Here is a 7,270-nt window from a genome sequence, read left to right on the forward strand (position 1 = left end):
AAAAACACTTCGACTGTAATATATTTTTTTCACAATAGTCCCAGGAAGCAGTCTTTGTAGAAATATATAGAAATCAATTTCCTATTGATCTCTTTTTAAAAAAGAATCTCTTCAGAATTGTTCTGTGGGCATTAAAAGATGTTAGCAGCATTTTCAATAAGGATAAAATAATTTGGGAAGAAGCTGTACTCACTTGGGCTTTGACAATGGTACTGTAGTCAAAAATTCAAAGTAGGAAGATTTTTATTATTACCTTTCCTTTAATGATACTGTATAATAAAAATAACTTGCATCGGGTTCTGACTTTATAAAGTACTTTCAAATGCGTTATTTCATTTAAACTTAAGAAATCTGTCTTGTAGGTTTGTCAGATATTATTCTTAACATCTTATTGGGGAAAAAAACCAAGTCTCATAAAACCTAAGAGATTTTCCCAAAGTTAATAAACTAGTGAGTAATGAAGCCAGGATGAAAACCCAAGTTGACTGGTCCAGAGTTCCCAAAACAATGCAACCTATAACATTACTGGATGGGGGAAAAGCTTTAGATCCTATTCACAGTGTGAAGAAAAGGGAAAGTTAATTGTTTTGTAATAACTGTTATTCAAAGATAACCTTGAGTAATCCTTGATAATAATAATTCTTTGAACACTTTGGAAGAATTCAAAGAATCACCTGCCAAAGATGAAAGGTTCTTCTCTGATAAACATAACCAGGTAATAAATGTCTAACAACCAGTTCTGGAGTGGAGGGTCTATGTTGAGAAGTGCTGAGTGTGTAATTGCTGAGAAATGCTGAGTATATGATGGAATACATTGCTTGCTAGGAAGAACGATGGTAAGGAAAACTTAGCCACCCCCCACTAGTAGAAAACTACTTGGGGCATTCTAAAGCAGCAGGACAATATATAAATATCATACACTGATTAAAACAATTTTTAATATATATACTTTTTTATTGCATTTTAGGTTCTGAGGTACATGTAAAGAACATGCAGGATTGTTGCATAGGTACATACATGGCAATGTGGCTTGCTGCCTCCATCCCCATCACCTATATCTGGCATTTCTTCCCATGTTATCCCTCCCCAACTCCCTACCCCTCTGTCCCTTCTTTAGTCCCCACCCACAGACCTCAGTGTGTGATGCTCCCCTCCCTGTTTCCATGTGTTCTCATTGTTCAGCACCTGCCTGTGAGTGAGAACATGCAGTGTTTGATTCTCTGTTCCTGTGTCAGTTTGCTGAGAATGATGGTTTCCAGGCTTATGCATGTCCCTACAAAGGACACGAACTCCTCGTTTTTTATGGCTGCATAGTATTCCATGGTGTATATGTGCAACATTTTCCCTGTCCAGTCTATCATCGATGGGCATTTGGGTTGGTTCCAAGTCTTTCCTATTGTAAATAGTGCCACAATGAACATACATGTGCATGTGTCCTTATAAGAGAACGATGTATAATCCTTTGGATATATACCCAGTAACGGGATTGCTGGGTCAAATGGAATTTCTATTTCTAGGTCTTTGAGGAATTGCCACACGGTCTTCCACAATGGTTGAACTAATTTACACTCCCACCAACAGTGTAAAAGTGTTCCTATTTCTCCACATCCTCTTCAGCATCTGTTGTCTCCAGATTTTTTAATGATCGCCATTCTAACTGGCCTGAGATAGTATCTCAATGTAGTTTTGATTTGCATTTCTCTAATGACCAGTGATGATGAGCATTTTTTCATGTTTCTTGGCCTCATATATGTCTTCTTTTGAAAAGTGTCTGTTCATATCCTTTGCCCACTTTTGAATGGGTTTGTTTGCTTTTTCCTTGTAAATCTGTTTTAGTTCTTTATAGATTTTGGATATAAGTCATTTGTCAGATGAGTAGATTGCAAAAATTTTTTTCCCATTCTGTTGGTTGTCGGTTCACTCTAATGATTGTTTCTTTTGCTGTGCAGAAGCTCTGGAGTTTAATTAGATCCCATTTTTTAAGCACACACATCTGACCCTGCCCCCATGGCTCCCTCGTGGAGAATACTTTTTAGTTTGTCTGTGATCAGTGGTAAGCAGTCATCAGCTGCCTACTTGGTATATTTTTGTGTTATGAGAAAATACAGAACATCTGTTTGTTAATAATAATCACCTGTTCAGAGAGAAAAAATCTGCAGAGTCTGTTTGAGGCCTTCAGCCCAGAATGCTGTCAGCCCCTGACGCTGTCAGCTCGGAGGGCTGTTAGCTCTGCAGATAGACTCAATTTGCTTTTCTATCTAGGTGTCTGCTTCTCAGTGCCTTTAGCACTGCCTGGGTGGGGGTCTCTATGGCCAAGCTGGTCTTGGTAAGTAGCGCCCAGACGTGGGGGCTTGAACCCGGCATGAAGGGTCGTCTGAGTGATGGAGAAAGGAGATGCTAAGCTGAAAGTATCCGGAGTACTCTTTTAAAAATCCCCAGGGCAAGTTGGGTGATCTCGGAAGGAGCCCAGGAATTTTTGAAAGACTCTCGCAGGTGAGTTAGGGGGAGCCCAGAAGTAGCCTGAGAACTCTTGAAAAAATCTCCCAGGGTAAGTTGGGGAGCTCAGAATTAGCCTGAGAACTGTTGAAAAAATCTCCCAGCGTGAGCTGGAAGAGCTCGGTAGGTAGTATTATGGTAACACAGGACAGAGATCAAGCAAACACGAGGCTTATTTGGTGTGGTTTGTTTGGGCTTTTGTGTGTTTTGCCTTAGAGACAGACATTGAGGAAGAAGATTCAGGAGAGGAAAGGGAGTATGATGAAGTATGCAGAAAAATTATAGAGCAAAAGGATGAAAATGAGGAAAAAATGAAATGAGGAAAAGGTGTACCCGTCAGCCCCACCTCACTAGCTTGTTGAGGGATGGCCAGATCCTCCTGATGCTTCTCCATTAAAGAAACTGTAAGCTACTGCAAAGGTGAAACTTGCTGTTTCTATTGCCGTGTGTACTCCTAGAACTGTGGTAAACAGTTCCATTCAGGCAGGAATTCGAGCAAGAAAAAAGGGAGATTTAGAAGCCTGGCAGGTTCAGTTGATTCCAGGAGATTTAGATACTTAAACCTGAGCTTGTTTATCTCTCTCTCAATTTTTACAATTTAAGACCTGGTGGATTGATGAGGCTAATATTCAAGCTAATATAAATGCTAATGTTCAACCTCTGATTAATATTACCATAGAACAGCTCACAGAAACTTGTGTACAGGCTCCTTTACTCAAAATAAAGGGGGCACGTCTTTTCCTGGAGCTTGTTTTACTTTTGGAAGGAGATATTGAATATAGAACTCCACGAATACAACTAAATTTAGCAAGATTAACTTAAGTTTTATGAGTTTGCCAAGAGGACAATTAACAGTGGCTAAACAATACCTGAATAAACAATCCAAGAAAGCAACTGCAAGGCAATTAATCTGGGGGCAAGATCCACTCACAAGGAATTGGAAAAAGGTAATGTAGTAATATGGGACAGAGGATTTGTTCGTGTTTCTCCAGGTCTAAATCAGCAACTGGTGTGAGTACTATCCAGACATTTAGAGCTTTTACAGATGGCTGAGGAAACCCTGAAGAAAGCAGGACAGCCTATTACTGTGAGTATGATGACAGTTATCACCATTGCAGTGAGGATTCCTAAAGTGGGGCAGAAGTAAAAGGTAATTTCACATGTTGGGCATATATTTCTTTCCCTCCTTTATTGTGGCCCATGACTTGGTTAGATCCCTCAGTAGATGTAAATGGAGGATTAGTAGGACCATGACCAAAAATGGTATGGCCGATGATAAGAGCTGAATAAAAAGAACTTTGGAAAATATCTATGGCCCTAAAACCGATAAGTCTGGGAAAGAAAATATAATAGAGCATCAAGCCCTAATTCTTATTCATTGGAGTTTATAAGGAATAAAAGCTCTTTAGATTCAGAGCTGTGTTAAATACCCACTCCCATATCTTTTGGTGGTGTGAGAGTTATAGATTGATTTTATTAACTCTAAAACTGTAATGAGACTGAACATAATTGAGAGAGAATAAAACGTCACCTGGAAGAGCATGGTGGAAACATATCACTGGATATGAGAAAATTAAAAGAATAAGTTTTTTGACCTTCTCAAAGCACATCTAACTTTGATTCAGAATCCAAGATGCTTGAGGGAGCTGATGATGGATTGGCAGCCCTCAATCCAGTGACGTGGGTGAAAATACTAGGAGAATCTATGATTGCTGTTGTGATTACATTATTGATCTGCTTTCTCTGTGTGTAGTCTGCAGGTGCGGATCCCAAATCCTCCAAGGAATAGTTCACCAAAATAAAGCTGTGCTTGCTTAGCTAACTTTGTCAAAGAAGGGAAAATGTTGAGAAATGATGAGTGTATGATGGAATATATTGCTTGCTAGGAAGAATGATGGCAAGGAAAACCTAGCCACCCCAGGCCCAAGTAGAAAACTACTTGGGGCATTCTAAAGTGGCAGGGCAGTATATAAATATTGTACACTGGTTAAAACAATTCTTTAAGCATGGACATCTAACCCTGCCCCCAGGGCTCCCTCGTGGAGAATACTTTTTAGTTTGTCTGTGATCAGTGGTAAGCAGGCATCAAAAACTATAATGACATAAACGGAACTGGAAATCACTTTTCTGCAGCAGTATCAATTAAGACATGGGAATAAGGCTTTCATAAAGCACATTATGTAGCTGAGGAGACAGTGACACTAAACGAATTTAAAACTATGCAATGCCGTATGAAGTCAGTGGATGAAATGTTTGGTAAAAGTTATAAATGATGTAAATTAATAAATTACTATTTATATCTTTAATTCTCTTCAAACTATATACACAATTACCTGGGAGGGTCTGGTCTCTGCTACTATGTTCATTTTCAATAGCAAAAAGTCAACATACTTTAAAAAGGAAAAGAACTAACCAAAAGATTTTCTGCCCTAGTTGAAGAATATTGTAAATTCAGTGAGATTAGATTGATTATTCAAGCCTATGAAGCCTTGAAGTTACTTCCAGTGGAGGCATGTCCTCTGAGGTTACGAACTCTGAATTTGGCAGCACTAATGTTGTTAAAAATATGAATATGAACATCTTTGATCAAGAATACACTAGACCTTCTCAACAAATAGCATAAAATAGAGCTCCCTGAACTTTCATTTCATTCAGTGATGATGGCTCACCTTCAAAGACAGACATTGTTCTTCAATGATGCATCAATATCCCTTAAATCCTAAGTGACTGTCACAAAAACAAAGCAAACAAAAAAAAGCTCTTAAAAGCATCTCAGAAGGATGGAGTCAATTTTAGAGGAAAATAATGAGTTGTGTAGATGAAAAAATTCATCTTTAGGAAAACCTAAAACTGCTTTCCCAAGAAGCCAAAAGGTGAAAATAGTAGTGCAGGAACCAAAGGAACAAATAAAAATGTCTGACAATTCTAACATGCAAATAGAAGAGGTTGTAAATGATTGAGAACCACTTACAGTCTCTGATTGCAATTTTGCTGAAGATGAGATTACCAGCTCTCTTTGGACTCAGAAAATGGAAGCCACCATTGATAATCTATTATCAATCAAAAGTCGACTTGAAAAAAAAAAAAAAACCTCATTGATGGTGTTAACTTAAATGTTTCCTTTAATAAGGCTTGAAGAAGAAAAACAAAAGATATTTTAAAAGTTTCTGTGCTTTGAGAGGCTGAGGTGGGCGGATCACAAGGTCAGGAGATCGAGACCATCCTGGCCAACATGGTGGAACCCTGTCTCTACTAAAAATACAAAAATCAGCTGGGCCTAGGGGCACACACCTGTAGTCCCAGCTACTTGGGAGGCTAAGGCAGGAGAATTGCTTGAACCTGGGAGACAGAGGTTGCAGTGAGCCAAGATCTCACCACTGCACTTCAACCTGGCCACAGAGAGAGACTCCATCTCAAAAGAAGAAAAGGTTTCTGTGAAGAAAATAAAAGAAGCACTTAGAGTTCAAAGGAAAAGTTTCCAAACTGGGCAAACATTTATAGTCTGAAATGCACAGCTTGAAAATGAAATTCAAAAGCCTCAGCTCTAACTTCAGATACTGCTTGAAATGCATCAATAACATGTAATGCAACTTTGCAGAAAATTAGAAGGGGAAGGAATTTACCACTTATAAGTAGAAAAAACAAAAAATTTCCCAAATATGTAAAAATATTGGCCGCATACATCTGAAGACAGCTCATACAGGGAGATGGCCGAAAGCGTGGGGAAAGAATTGGAAAGAACAAGTTCTTTCTATCAAAGGAGTATTATCTGCCATGAGAAAAAACTCTAGAAAGATAGTTGGAAGCTTGGTGAACTAACAGGAAGGATGTTCAAAGTGCCAGCAAGAGAAAATGGTCACAACAGTCAAAATCTGGTGGAAGTAGAGTTCAAGTTTCAATTTTTTCCAGGTAGCCCTTTTTGCCATTGCTGTTCCACATACAGTCCCGGGCAGAGGCCAAAGAAGATCAGGAAATCCACTGGACTCTCAGGTCCTCAGAGAAGGAGGTTTGCATTTTAAGGACTCAGGGATCTGGTGTCACATACAAGCTGTCAACTTTCACATCTGCCGACCCTGAACAGCTACAAGATATTTGCCTGTATTTTCTCTCTTAAAAATAAGTTTATTTCTTTTTAGTTTAATTTCAGTTATTTAATTAATGCTACATTTGCAATTATTGAAGTTTGATAGAATCATATATTCCCAAAATATTGTTTTGTGAATATAGATGGTTTAAATATAATGCTTATGAACATATTATTTCAACTTCTTTGAAACCTTTTGAATTAAATAGCTTAATTGTATTAAACAGGCCACTACTCTAAAGCCACAAACACTATTACATGACCAGGTGGAAAGATTTGAAACAACAAACCATTTTTATATGCTAAGAGACATTATTTAAAATACGTAAAAATAACAAGATCCACTTCAATAAGTTTTCACTGGTTTTAAAAACAACACACACACACACACACACTCTAGTTAAATAATTTTTGTTGGTTTAGACCTAAATTCTTAGATTCATCTGGAAGATTGGACATTTTCAACCATCTGCTTTTTGTTTTGTCATTTCCTTTTAATCTTTGTTATTTTGTTTAGCATACCTTATACTGTTTAACTATTTCTAAGTATTATGAAGCCAAACTAAGCATTTTTACTTAAAAAAAAATCTAATTTACTTATATAAATATAAAATGAATTCATCCCAGAATTTCATTTTTAATTTAGTTGTTAATTATTCTGGATATATTTTTCTTTTTTTTTTCCCATTT

This window comes from Cebus imitator, unplaced genomic scaffold (assembly GCF_001604975.1).
Source record: "Cebus imitator isolate Cc_AM_T3 unplaced genomic scaffold, Cebus_imitator-1.0 Scaffold80, whole genome shotgun sequence".
NCBI classification, from domain to species: Eukaryota; Metazoa; Chordata; class Mammalia; order Primates; family Cebidae; genus Cebus; species Cebus imitator.